Source organism: Lontra canadensis, unplaced genomic scaffold (assembly GCF_010015895.1).
Source record: "Lontra canadensis isolate GAN:19392208 unplaced genomic scaffold, GSC_riverotter_1.0 scaffold75, whole genome shotgun sequence".
Classification (NCBI taxonomy): Eukaryota; Metazoa; Chordata; class Mammalia; order Carnivora; family Mustelidae; genus Lontra; species Lontra canadensis.
This window is the reverse complement of record NW_022631069.1, coordinates 5,299,490-5,313,387: the sequence shown is the minus strand read 5'-3', so window position 1 is coordinate 5,313,387 and position 13,898 is coordinate 5,299,490. Positions and strand designations below refer to the sequence as shown.

The following is a 13,898-nucleotide window of genomic DNA, read 5'->3' as shown; positions in this document are numbered from 1 at the left end:
GCCTTTGGTTCGGGTCTATCCCAGGGTCCTGGGATAGAGCTCCACATCAGGCTCCCTGCTCGGCAGGAAGCCTGCTTTCTCCCTCTCCCACTCCCCCTCTGCTTGTGTTTCCTCTTTCACTATGTCTCTGTCAAATAAATAAATAAAATTTCAAAAAAAAAAAAAATTATTTCCAGAGACACGTTCACATACTATTATTACTGCTATATATTAGTATCTTACTGCACCTAATTTAGAAGTTAAACTCAATCACAGGTATGTAAGTATAGGAAAAACATTGTCTATATGGGCAAGGACTTTTTGTTCAAAGCTAAATTCTGAGAGTCTAGAAAACAGTTGCTGGCCCATATTAGGCACTCATTTGTCTTAACACTAAAAGTATTAAGACAAATAAGTTAGTCTTAAAGACCATAATTAAACATTAGACACAAAACACAAGAACTTCAGCTCTGTCAATAAAAAATTTCAATAAAGCAAATTAGTCATTATCAAACTACCAGAGATAAAAGATTTAAAAATCGTGAGAAGGTAGGTTAAGAATAATATGCTCAAATATTTTTATGGTGGTAAACTGGTTATAACCTTTCTGAAATGCAGTTTAGCAACATGTTATCAAGACGTGGAGTTGTTTTCCTTAATAATTTCAAAGCAGGAAACCTATCCTGGAGCAGTCTGAAATGTGAACACTTTGCACAAACGCATTCACAGAAATGTTTTAGTAACAAATGCCTTCAAAGAATCTCGTCTAAAGCTAGTTCAAGAAGTCACAGTAATTTATGTAAATGCTCTGCAGTCATTAGAAAGGATGCATGAATAAGCTTATGCTATAATATGAAAACGAGAGAGAGAGATACCTATACAAGTGTAATTTCAAATGTACTTAAAGAAAGACCAGAAAAAATCTAATTTAATGCTCAGACTTCTCAAGAAAACACTTGGAAGGTGTCTTAAAATGATAAATGCGGATAGAATCCAGTACTCATTCCATGACTCACAGTCTTTTTAAGACTTGAGAGAGTGAGAGCAAGCACAAGAGCGAGCGTGGGGGGGAAGCAGGGAGGCAAGGACAAGGACACACTCCACGCGGAGCTCAGAGCCCAATGCAGGCCTGGATTCCAGGACCCTGAGATCATGACCTGAGCCAAAATCAAGAGTTAGCCCCTTGACTGAGTCTCCCAGATACCCGTCTGTGTTTCACATTCGTAACCACTTAGTACCTATAATACATCAACACTGTTCTAGGCTGTGCTCACATAGAGAGCACAACAGACAAAAATCCCCAACTTCACAAAGTTTAAACTTTCTACTCTTTTCTACTTATTAATTTTTAAAATTGGAAAGTCAAGTCATTAACAGTGTTAACCCAACCCTTTAAAAAAAGAATTAGAATCAGAGGTCAAATTTAAACTTGATCCAAGAAACAGAACTAGAATCAAAAGACCGGCTTTTAGTCCTGCTTCCCACACGTGAACTTCTCCAGGATTGCTTCCTCAAATGTAAAGTGGAAGCCTAAAGGGTCTCCAAATTCTCCTGCGGCGAGGAATCAAAATTCTGTGTTCTGAAATTTCTTCATCCAAAACCTGAGTTGTTTCTTCTGCCTTTTTCCTAACCTAGTCTGCTTGGCTGCTAACTGACAAGGAGTTAGTTTAGAAGAGGTAGCCTATTTCACTTGAAGACAGTTTTAGAAAATGACTTGGTATTCTTTATCTAAACATATCTACCCTTCACTCCCGCTGCTCCTTTCAGTTTTCTGAATGCAACTGTTTTTCTGAAAGATTGAACGTTTTGGAGCTGTTCCAAGTAATTACTCGTTAATATGCAGTTTACTACTACTCTTGTTGTACCCTGACAAACAATTAGAGAGCGCGGAGTGATTATGTTTGATTCTAGAGCCCTAAGTTTCAGTAACTCTGTACAGTAAAAATATTCTCCACATCATTTCTTAACAAATCAGTAAAATCAGGTTTTCTCCATTTAGTGCTTCTGTAACTGCTCTTGTTCCTAAAGAAAAAGCTAACTGAACGCTACATTTCCTTTGTTGGTTAACCCGGAATTCCAATTCCAGTTTAGAGGTAATTTTAAATTAGGCTTTGTAATCAATTTTATAAGCATTCTTCTATGCCATTCCTTAATGCCTACCTCACAGGGTTGCTGGGAGGGTTAGATGAGCTGCTCTACTAAAAAGCCTATAGTAGTACTTAGCACATAAGTGCTCACATAACTACTTATAATCAGGTCCTTTTCAAAAGCAGGGCAAGGAGATAATCTGGCAACACACTTGGAAACCTCTCTGAAAATCAGTCCATTAGTTAATACCTTTTAATGTATTATCATCCAACCTACATTTCTCCAGAGTGACCACATCAGAATATCAGGAGATACCCTATCAAATATCCTCATTGAAAACTTTTTTTAAAAAAAAATTCATTTGCTCTTGGATTTTGCCAGGGATGGAGAGCAAGCTTCAAAGTTCCCACACCTGACTTTAAAAAATCAGTCAAGATCTATACAGATCCTGGTCACAGGTCTCCATTAACTACTACCACACTACTAGCAAGTTAACAGGGTTATATTCTCATTCAATCTGGGGCTTTAGTTTTCTTTTAATGTTCCCACCTTTGTTTTCCTTTTGTCACCTTTAGACTGCCTTGAGCAAACACATCAATCCATTTTATATATAAAACAAATTTCTCAGAAGCTTTATTCTTCCTTGACATTTTTTCAGGCCAATGTCTTCCGTATTTATTCCTTCTTAATTATGCAATACCTTTACCATGTTACAAAAAAGTCCCTTTTAAAATCTAGGGTTCTATTGCATTATCAGATGTATTTCCTTTGCTATACCCCTTTTAAGTGGAATACTTTACAATTCCATAATCAAAAAACCCCAATTGTTTTTTATCTTTTGTAAAATTTGTGAACTTAAATTTTGAGAGCTATGAATACATATATTTACATATTAAAAATGTTCACATTGGGGTGCCTGGCTGGCTCAGTGGATGGAGCATGAAACTCTTGAGTTTGAGCCCAATGTTGGGGGTAGAGGAAAATAAAATTTAAGGGCATCTGGGTGGTTCAGCTGCTTAAACGTTTGCCTTTGGCTCAGGTCATGATCCTGGGGTCCTGGGATCCAGCCCCACGTTGGGCTCCCTGCTCAGCTTGGAGTCCACTTCTCCCTCTCCCTATGCCTCTTAGCTTGTGCTCTCTCTCAAATAAATAAAATCTTTAAAAAATAAAACAAAATTTGTAAAAATGTTCATGTACTAAACTAATATTCAGAATACAAACATTAGGCTAAAAAAAGCACTGCTACTTTAAATCCATTTCTACAATTCATTTCAATAAAACAAAATGGAAGCTTTAGTTCTAGTCTTTTACCCTTTCAACAGTCAAGATAAAACTGTACAGTTTCAATCTGTACTATCTTAACTAACCCAGCACAATTTATTACAGCTTAAAATTATTTTTTAATCAGATGAGGAGTTATGAAGAAACAAACAGAAAAAGCAAATGGTACAACAGCCTTAAAATTGAGTAACTGTCTGTTGATAGAACAGAGATAATTTAAATTAATTGGTACTATTGGTAGTTTTCAGTTAAGGAGTAATTTTGGTCCACAGTAAGGTCATTACCATAGTAGGCTCATCAACCTTTAAAGAAACTGCAGATTAAAGGCCAGAGTGCCTCCTGAAATGGCGATGAAGCTTTTATAAGACAACAACCTAGGAATGACAAGGAATTTTCATTCCTCATTCTATTTGATTGTTGCAGCATTTTTAAAAAGGTTTACCACAAAGTAAACCCTCCTTGAAATTATCTTCCTTGTTATTCCTTCCTGGCTACCTCATTTCTCTGAACACTCCCTTGTTTGGCACTTCTTCATTTATTATGTATAAAGTGAGGACTCCTTTCTGAATTTCAAGCTTTTATTTCTATCCAATTTAGAAAACCAAAACTGAAGATTAAAAAGGAAAACCACCTTTTCTCATCCTCCATCCCCCAAAAAACCACTGTTCAACATTCCATGCTAGCATACTTTCTCAATTTTCACATTACTATCTAATGAATGCAATAGATTTCCACAGTATATTTTGCTTTCAGCAAGTCCCCACATAAACTTCCCTATTCCTATGAACAACAAAGGTTTCAAAACTTCTAAAACTGGATAGATTGGGTCAAATCCCTGCAGGCTCATCTTCACATTCAATTGGTTATCACGTCCTATGACTTCTACCACTAAAACACCTACTGCCTCCTTCTCTGCCTATACCCTGGCTTTTATCTTCCTTATATTCTATCCATTGCTCTTTACAGGTGCTCCCATCTTCAGCCCATCTCTTAAAGTCACACCATTTTTTTGTAAGATACACTTCTGAATATATAACTTTTAGTGCTTCTTTAAAATTTGAAGCAATAAAACTATCTCAGTTTTGAAATAAAAAACCCATTAAGCCCTTGCTTATAAACACCTAATGACTTCTCTACAGAACAAAGTCAAATACAGTGGGCCTTCAAAACCTGCCTTCAGCAAGGGTCCCTTTCTAATTACTCTCTTAACCCACAAAACTGTATTTCCTACTCTAATTATTCTCTCTACCCACAAAGCTGTATTTTCTAGTTCGTTCATAATGAACTTACCATATTATACCATTGCTTTCAGATGTCCCTGAATCTGCTCATTCTGTTGCTGCTACCAGAAGACTCTTCTCTCTCTCAAAGCACTACTCACCTTCAATGTCCCTTCTCTCTTTCTTTACCCATTTAGAGAGACCTCTGAACATAGATTGCAAAGGGCATCCATAACTGAACCTTTAACTTTTAAACAGTACAGATGGGAGTTTTTCTTTCTAAGAGACCAGTAAGTTAAGAGAGATCCACATGTATTAACAAATGTAATCCTGTGTGAAAAAAATCCCATAGTGTGGCCATAAATATTGTCCTCGTTTAATAAGAGACAATAAATTCAATAAAACAATCCAGTGTTGCTATTTTCATACTAGTTGAGTCTATAAATTGTTTTCAAAGTATCTTTAGAACAGATTAAGATTTGCTGTTTGACCAAAATAACTAGGAAATTATAAACTGATTCTTGCCAAAACTACAAACCTACCTCGCAGTGATAATCAAATATTGCACTTTCAGTAGTATTTGCTGATTCTTCTTTTTCAGCACACGTTTCAAAGGATGAAAGTTGCTAGTATTAAAAAAAAGAGCGAGAGAAAATGATCTATCAAGCTAATAAAGAATACAACTGCTGCTGCACCGGGCAATCTCACAGTGCAGCACTGAAGAAAACAAAGACTACTAGCAGCGTTGGGAAGTGCTCTTTCAAAGCTGTTGAGTAGGCACAAACTTCTTGTTTCAGATCAAGTGTTGTGTCTTCAACTTAAGTGTACTCTTCTTTGGTCTTGTTGGTTGTTTCGAGGTTTGTTCCTTGCCTGATCTGAACTTGAAGCAGCAGTTTCAGGTGGTAAAGTCTGTTCTGTTACACTTCATACTAGAGATAAAAAATGAAGACAGTAAGTTTAATTTACAGACAAGAACCAGGACTCATTTCATAAACTAAGAACCACTGGTTAACAAGTAATGCGGGAAACCGGGAAGCACACTCATTTGATGTTATCTGAGCAACCTCTCAAGTACTAATGGATACCACCTCCTTTGACGTCACACTCAAAATGGGAAATTATTTCACACTCCCTGGTGATACCCCCACACTGTAAGTTCTAAGTTACAGAGCATAATATTCAATTTAACTCAAGTGTTTTATAGGTATCTAGCACTGTGGCAGGTATCGTGGAAAATATAAAAGAAGTTCCTGCCATCAGGTAATTTACACTCTTTCTGAAAAGACAAGAATTATATGTGGAGAAAAACCGGATATAGAACCAAATATAGAACAAAATGCCAAAAATTTGGTCAACTAATATCTGAGTACTGGCTGTCATACACTATATATTAGAACTACTACTTATTGTTTATTCACCACTGCATGTACATTGAAGCAACATGGTGTGCAGTCACAGCAGGCTTTTAATCAGAGTTGGAGACTTAATTTGGAGAAATCAGGAAAATTTTAAGGGAAATAAAACAGCCAAGTATTCTAGGCACGTCAAGCAAGCCAAGCGAGGGTGTGCCACTAACTTCTAAGTTCCCTGAAAGCAGGGACCACATATATGATTTTCTATGCCTGACATCAAGAGAGGTTTATGACATGAAGGACCATGGCAACAGTGTGGCTTGTTTCAGAGAAATCAATAGGCTAGTCCAGCCAGAACAGAGGGCTAGCTTAAAGTGAAATGGGATATGTGGTGTGACAGGTGTAGTGGAGCCAGATTATGAAGTATTTCAACTTGATATAACAGGAAATAGAAAGCCTTAGCTCTTGATGAAAGGGTATTAGGTCTTGAAATCCTATGAGAGATGACTTAGTGAAGGAAACAGAAATCTCATTTGAGCTGTTGCCAGAAATAGATGAGAAATGCCTATAAAAAAGAAACAATTCAGATGAGAGGAGATGGGAAGAGAAATATATTTATAAGTAAAGCCACAGAATTGTGCTTTATATTGGCCATAAAAATGATTCTTTTGCACTGACTGGGATATCTACTAAAATAGTGCTGTTAGCTAAATGATTTATATGGGGAGAAGAAAAAAGTAGATTTGGTTTTAGAAATGCTGAAAAATGAATGGTATATTTACTTATTTATTAAAAGATTTTATTTATTTATCTGACAGAGAGATCACAAGTAGGCAGAGAGGCAGGTGGAGAGAGAGGGAGAAGCAGGCTCCCCACTGAGCAGAGTCCGATGCCATGCAGGGCTTGATCCCAGGACCCTGAGATCATGACCTAAGCCAAAGACAGAGGCTTAACCCACTGAGCCACCCAGGCACCCATGTTGTATTTATTTTAAAAACATCAGAAATAAGAATGACTATATGGTGAGAGGCCAGAGATTGTGAAATAGTTTAGCCTAGGAGAGCTCAAGTTCATTCACTGACACTTCCCAAAAATGCCATGAACAAGTCACTTCATCTCCCCAAATTTCAGTTTCACATATGCAAAATGAAAACCTATCAACTGCTGATGTATGGCTGTGTTTCTGGGGGGAGGGGGCTATACCTAACAGTTTCTGACTTTATATTATCACTTCAAATATTACACTTGTCCCATCTTTCAGATTTTATTTGGATCACTCTATTTCCCACACTAGATACCTCTTAGAGCAATCGTTGCAAATCACTTGGTAAGTTTTAAAAAATACTTACGCCCAGTCCCCACTCAATGAATAATTTAAGCGGCCTTAAGTAGGGCCACTTCTGTTATGATCTTTGATTCTTCCCACTCCACCTTCACACCAAATGTTGCCAAGTCTTATCAATACCTCCTTACTGAGATCTTTTGTCCTAAATGACATCACATTTTAGTCCAAATATCTAACACATCTGCTAACTTTTGTCAACCTTTTCCATTTTCTATCACTTAACACTGCCAGACTGATGGATCTAAAACTCCAATTTCACTAATTTCATTGTCAAAAATCTTCAGTGATTTTTCCAGCATTCTAGATGGGAAGTTCTTAATCCTGGCCATACATCCAACCCAACCACCTGGGTAACTTATAAATAAACAAAGCCTGGGTCCTACCTTGAGATTCTAATTTAATTTCACTAGGGTTAGGTCCTGGGAGTTGGTACATTTTATCCTCCCTCTACCCCTGCCCCTGTGTTTCTGACTTGCAGCCAGGATTTAAGAATCACCATTTACGATGTTCTCTATTCTGCCTTTCCATTTTTACCTTTTGCCTCTCTCCAGATCTTCTAGATAGGTGTATTTTCCTGCCTAATCCTTAAGTATAATCCCTGGGAGATGCCTGAATTCTAGTCTTCTTCATGCATATATATGGGTCTTCTCACAAAGAAAGTAATTTTTGCCATCTTCAAAGGAACAAAGAAGTTTTTCTTGACCATTCCAGTAGATTTATGTTAATTTCCACTATGTGAGGCACTAACTCCCATTGTCGGCATCATTCTTTCTGATACCAAATCGTTTCCACACTTTGCTTTAATTCACATTTTTATGTATCTTGTTCCTCCAATTAGGAAACAAACTCAAGTATATTTACCACAGTCCCCTTCAGCATCTAATGCAGCATGCATCACTGCCAAACTTAACCACAGCAAAACTACAATAGCAAAGAGGTAGTTAATCCATAATGGGAAACAACACCACAATTTAAGGGCAGACAGTTCTACCAACTTCTAAAAATTTTTGTTTTGGTTAACTGTATAGTCTTACTTATACCACCAAGAAATAATGTCTTCTTTTAAAAATACAGACTTGAGGGGTGCCTGGGTGGCTCAGTGGGTTAAGCCTCTGCCTTCTGCTCATGTCATGATCTCAAGGTCCCCAAAGCCCCGTGTCTGTGTCAGGCTGTCTGCTCAGCAGGGAGCCTGCTCCCCCCACCCCCACGCCTGCCTCTCTGCCTACTTGTGATCTCTCTCTGTCAAATAAATAAATAAAATCTTAAAAAAAAATACAGACTCAACACACTGGTTTAACCTTAATATTTTACATCTATTTATGAACCCAAAGACCTCAAAATTGCTATATCATAAAACAGATAAGAATTTCATCAAACTGCTAAGGACAAGCTTGTGTATCTCATGGTGGGGGGGGGGGATTAAGAAAAACAACCTACCTTGAAAAACTTGAATTGGATTAACCCAGTCTAGGGTGTTGTATTATGTTAAGAACTGCCTAATTTGACACATAGTGACAGAGAAATGAGACTTCCAGAATCTAAAATTTAGAGCACTGCAGACCCAGCCTTGGGCACTAATGAAGCCTATCAGGATCCATCAAAGCTCAAACAAACCCACCATCTACCATGAAAAACCCAAAGTGGTGGAATTTCACTTCATTATTATCTTCATAGCTAAGAGATTTCTATGGCTAACTAAACACTTTCCAGTCAAATTAACACTTAACGAAACACTTAAAAAGTACCCACTGGGCATTTTAATAAAATTAGTTATGCACTCATGCCAAGATTATTAATATTCATTGGTGGTACTGATAACTCTTCTGCCTTAAACCTCTGAACACAGTGCACACTCTCTATCCCTCAAAGGCTAGATATTTAAGTCACATGAAACACAGAGTAACAATTGTAATACTAATTGATAGTTGATCTGAAAGTCTCCCTGATTGTTAAGTAATCTACTTCCTTTCTTTCTGCTCAGTTTGGAAACAGAAGCAACCCTAACTATTATGTCGTTTTAGTTAGGAGTTAAAGCTAATTCCTTTACTTAAACTGATAACCCAAATAGTTATTCCCTATTTCACCTGTCTTAAAATTATCATCACCTGTTTTATTTACAGTCTTCTCCAGTTCACTGCTTTAGCTCAAAAGGACTACTAGAAACCAGGCACAAAGTACTAAATACACGCTGAATTAATAAACTTATGTGGCCAGCAACCCACCTAAAATCTATCCATAACTCACTTCATCATTTTGACATTATTCTCAAGAGTTTGTACAGCGCTCACTTGGGGAGAATGTTAATGAAAGGCTAAACCAGTCTAAAAGTCTCCCCCCCAACCCACTTTAAGTAACTTTAAAAAAAAAAAAAGATTTATTTACTTGACAGATCTCACAAGTAGGCCAAGAGGCAGGCAGAGAGAGAGAGAGGCAGAAGCAGGCTTCCTGCTGAGCAGAGAGCCTGACGAAGGGCTCGATCCCAGGATCCTGGGATCACGACGGGAGCCAAAGGCAGACACTTTAACCATTGAGCCACCCAGGTGCTCCCCCCACCCTTTTTTGAGAGGAGTGAAGATCCAATTACACAGCATGGGACTGAGAAGGCTCTCTATTGTTGCTTTATATGAATAATATTCTTACCCTAACTTCCTCCTTCATATTTCTTGATTATAACTCAAGACAAGTTTAAGTATGTCAGATTTTGCAATAACCTGTAAAACTGAAGAGCTTAACAGGTTTTAATTCACTTTCACTTTAGAATCTATGGAAAATGACAGAGTTCAGATAATTAACCAATTTAAGTCAATAGCATGTCAGGCAGAAAATAGAGAAAATCAAATTGTTACAATTATTTTTTTGTGTATGTTTAGTAATAGCAATTATGATGAGTTGTTACCTGAACAACTGTTAAGACATTTAAAGTTATGTATTCATTTATCACTTAACTGTTTTTATAATATACTGACACTTTGAAATAGGACAGATGCCAGTATAGGAAGCTAAATGTTCCGGACATAAAATCAGAAAATAGTGCAGACCAGCAGTGTCCCAAAAGAAACACAGTGCAACCCATATATGTAATTTAAAATTTTCCGGTAATCATATTAAAATTGAGAGAAACAGGGCACCTGGGTGGCTGGCTCAGCCGGTTGTGTCTGCCTTCAGCTCAGGTCATGATCTCAGGGTGCTGAGATCAAGTCCCACATCGCATCAGGCTCCGCTTCTCCCTCTCCCTACTGCTATCCCTGATTGTGCATGCACATGCTATCAAATACATAAAATCTTAAAAAAAAAAAAAAAAAGCCGAAACAGGTGAAACTAATTTTAATTACATCTGTTTAATCAAATATATCCAAAATGTTATTTTCCATATATAATCAATCTTAAAAAAGTTTTCTTTGAAATCCAATGTCTATTTTACAATTACAACACAGTTCAATTCAGAACGTACACAGTTTAAATGCCCAACAGCCACACATGGCTACTGGCTACAATACTGGTCACAGTAAGCATGGCTCATGAGGGCAAAAGGCACTGGCATACCCAATAAATAGTAAACAAAAAACTCCTGGAAGAAGATTTTCAGAGTTAAAAGGAGGCAGTTATTTAGCAAACCATAGCCGGAGCTTGGTACCTACTACATTTGAGAAGCAGAAATGCAAATAACTAGCTGGTTATCTACTGGCTATAGATACAAACCAATGGATAGCCTACATGTTAACTATGAAGAAACTGCTTATCAATTTATTTTCAACTACACAGTTTTGCCTCAGCATTAAAGGACATACTAAATTATAAAAACACTCCAAAAATAAAATTACTATTCAATACTTCTGAACAGAATACTGCCTAGAGTATCATATTCCAGTTTAATAACCCTAATGAAAAATGTAGCACAATTCCTCGAGCTTGGCAGTATGAACTGAAGAAAAAAAAAAAAAAAAAAAAAAAAAAGTTCTCCATTATTTTTAACTTGGTACTCATACATGGAAGTGGAAAACATTCCATTATCTATAGACAAAGGAATTCTTAAATCCTGACTTGGCAAAAAGAATTTAACATCAAGAAATGATGGAATTCAAGAAAAAAAGTCACTCCTACTAAAGCAGTTTCACCCCTGGAGACATTCTATCCATGAAGTCTTTAAAAAAAAAAGAGAGAAAAAGAAAGTTATAATTTTTGTGGCTGTAATTCTCTATTATGAAAAATCCTACAAGATTCACAGACACCTCTCCATGAGAAAGTTTGAGTTAAAGATCTCAAAGAAGGTTCCCTTTTGGTTTTTTAAAAGACAAAGCTAAGAAGGCACATCAATCGTGTGTTTATTTAACAAAATCAGGATTTTTGTCCTATTTCATGATACCATCCTAAAGTTCAGCTCCTTAAAAAAAATAATCTTTCCAAACAGCATTATCATGTTTCAACTACTTTGTCAAAAATACGGCCCTCACAACATGAATGAACTTAGTAACTCTGAACCATACACTTAAAAAAAAAAAAAGATTAAAACTGATAAATTTTATGTTAGTATATTTTACCACATTTTAAAAGAAACTAATTTTTTAAAAATGTTGGATGGCCCTGCGGAGTGGGTCTTTACATGGATGGCAGGGGAAAATAGGAGAGGGAAAAAGCAAGACTGTATGTCAGCTTTCATGTTCTCCTTTTTGATTTGCAGGAATTTACTAGAATTTTCAACCACACTCTAAAGGTCATACTTTGTAAGTCAGAACTTAATTACAAAAAAAGAAAACCTATCTTCTGCGCCTCAAATACTTTACTTTTCAACTCAGCTGCTATAAATACTCATCTCAATGGTAAACATCCAGAGCAGCTGCAAAATCACTCAAACCACTACCATCTCTCTTATTTCAGGCCTAAGGTTAAAAGGAAAAAAAAGAAACAAGACTGGATTTTTATCTAGATATTATGACTCAGGCATATGCCCATTCAGGCATATAAACCCTTCTATCCACACCCAGAACACCTATTATTCATTAGTACCCCAAAAGAACCAACGTATTATACTGCCCCTCCATGCAGTATTGAGAATTCTCATCTTCTAGAAACTCAAAATGCAAATTACTCAGCATTTTGATACAGAATAACTTATAAGCTACAACTTGGTATCTACATTTTATAAACCAGTTGCTCTGGCCAAGAGCTGTCAGTTCATGTATCTTCCTCTTAACCTAAGTCTCTCAAAGGAAATTTAACCACCACAGTGCCTTTGAGTCTTCCCCTCCCTCTCCAACCCTGTCTCCAGCTCTTTAAAGAGGACCAATTCTTTCACTCATTTTAGGTGCAAATCAATTACCTCCTCCTACAATGTTCAGATTTCTGTGTTTGCAGATTGAAAGCTGTTTTTAGGGAGCGTTCCCCACCTCACTTTTGAGTCAAGCAAGAAAGAAGCCATCTAGGTGTTTCTAAAGGAAAACCTTAAAGCAAAAGAACCGTGGCACTGAAATTTCATATTGATAAAATATCGGATGGTTAAAAACCACAAGGGTCTCCAACCAGGGCTCTAAAAAACTAACCCTACACAGTATGACAAAGCCACGCCGTTCATTGCTCAACGTAGGCCGGGCTTTTGCACCGTAAGAGCCAGAGATGATGGCTCTAACAGCACGCCCTAACCCCAGGATAAAGGTGTAAGAGCCACGCGCCTAAGATTAGGGACTGGTTTCCTTTCTCAAAAACCCGAAGAGGAAGCAAGAAAGGAAGGCTGGGTGCAGAGACTGAAGACAGACAGCTCCAGGTGAATGGAAGTAAAGATGACACTTCGGCTGAGCTACTGTGCCAGACGTGGTCGGGGTAGAGAAGTCTCTAAGCATTTAGATGGAGCAGGGTCAGTCCACACACAAAGGAGGCGCCTCTACCGCACTGCGCTCTGGCACTCGTAGTCAGACCCCCAAGCAGGTGACGGACAGTAAACTACAGAGTCCGGAGTGAGAGTAGGCCCCTCTCCCTCTGCCTCCGGCTCCTCCAGCTTCACACAAAGGACCGCGCCACCACCCCCTCGCCCCGCCCGCCGGGACTTGTAGTTCCCGTTTCCCCCGCCAAACCGCAGCGGAGGAAGTGACTAGACTACAATTCCCAGCAGCCTCCGCGCCCGAGCCCCGCACCCCTGCCTCCATCTTGGCTGCGGTAGGAACCTCCATTTTCGCTCCCTCCCCCCACTGTAGTCACTACCACCACTACCACGCGCGGCTGCCTGGGTTCGACTCTTCGTTTCAGCTCTGCGGCCTGATGTGAGGCTTAGACAGTTAAACGGGGCCCAGGTGGGAAAGCCCGGGGTAAAGACTCAAGGTGAGATCTTCCCTGCCCGGAGCCCTAGAAGTGGCCACCTTGGCTCAGAAGTCTCTCCCGTTAATCTTGGTCTTCTCATCTGCCCCTAACCTGGCTTCTTGCTACCCCCAGTTGGACCCCGAGGTCGTACTCACCCCAACAGCTCAGCGCCCCCTCTCCAGCGCCGCCATAAGCAGCACGGCCCGGTACGTAGGAATAAATCTCGCTTCTCTCGCGAGAGTTGCGGGCTCCGAGCGCGTGCACGGGAAGCGCGGGGTAGGGTGGGAGGGTGCTCCTAATACGCCTGCGCGCGAGGGCTGAGTGACGCCAAGGAGAGCGCTGCGC

At 38.7% G+C, this 13,898-nt stretch overlaps 1 protein-coding gene across 4 annotated transcripts in view; it reads right to left on the bottom strand.

Moving 5' to 3' along the window:
• Nucleotides 1–13,825, bottom strand: part of CSDE1 (cold shock domain containing E1) — a 39,820-nt gene extending 25,995 nt beyond the window's left edge. For all 4 annotated transcript variants that reach the window (XM_032881366.1, XM_032881369.1, XM_032881367.1 and 1 more), the window contains exons 1-2: nt 13,709–13,825; nt 5,111–5,497 (exon numbers count right to left, since the gene is read on the bottom strand). The gene's annotated coding sequence lies outside the window, so the exon portion shown is untranslated. The remainder of the gene's footprint in view (nt 1–5,110; nt 5,498–13,708) is intronic.
• Between the last annotated feature and the right edge of the window lie 73 nt (nt 13,826–13,898).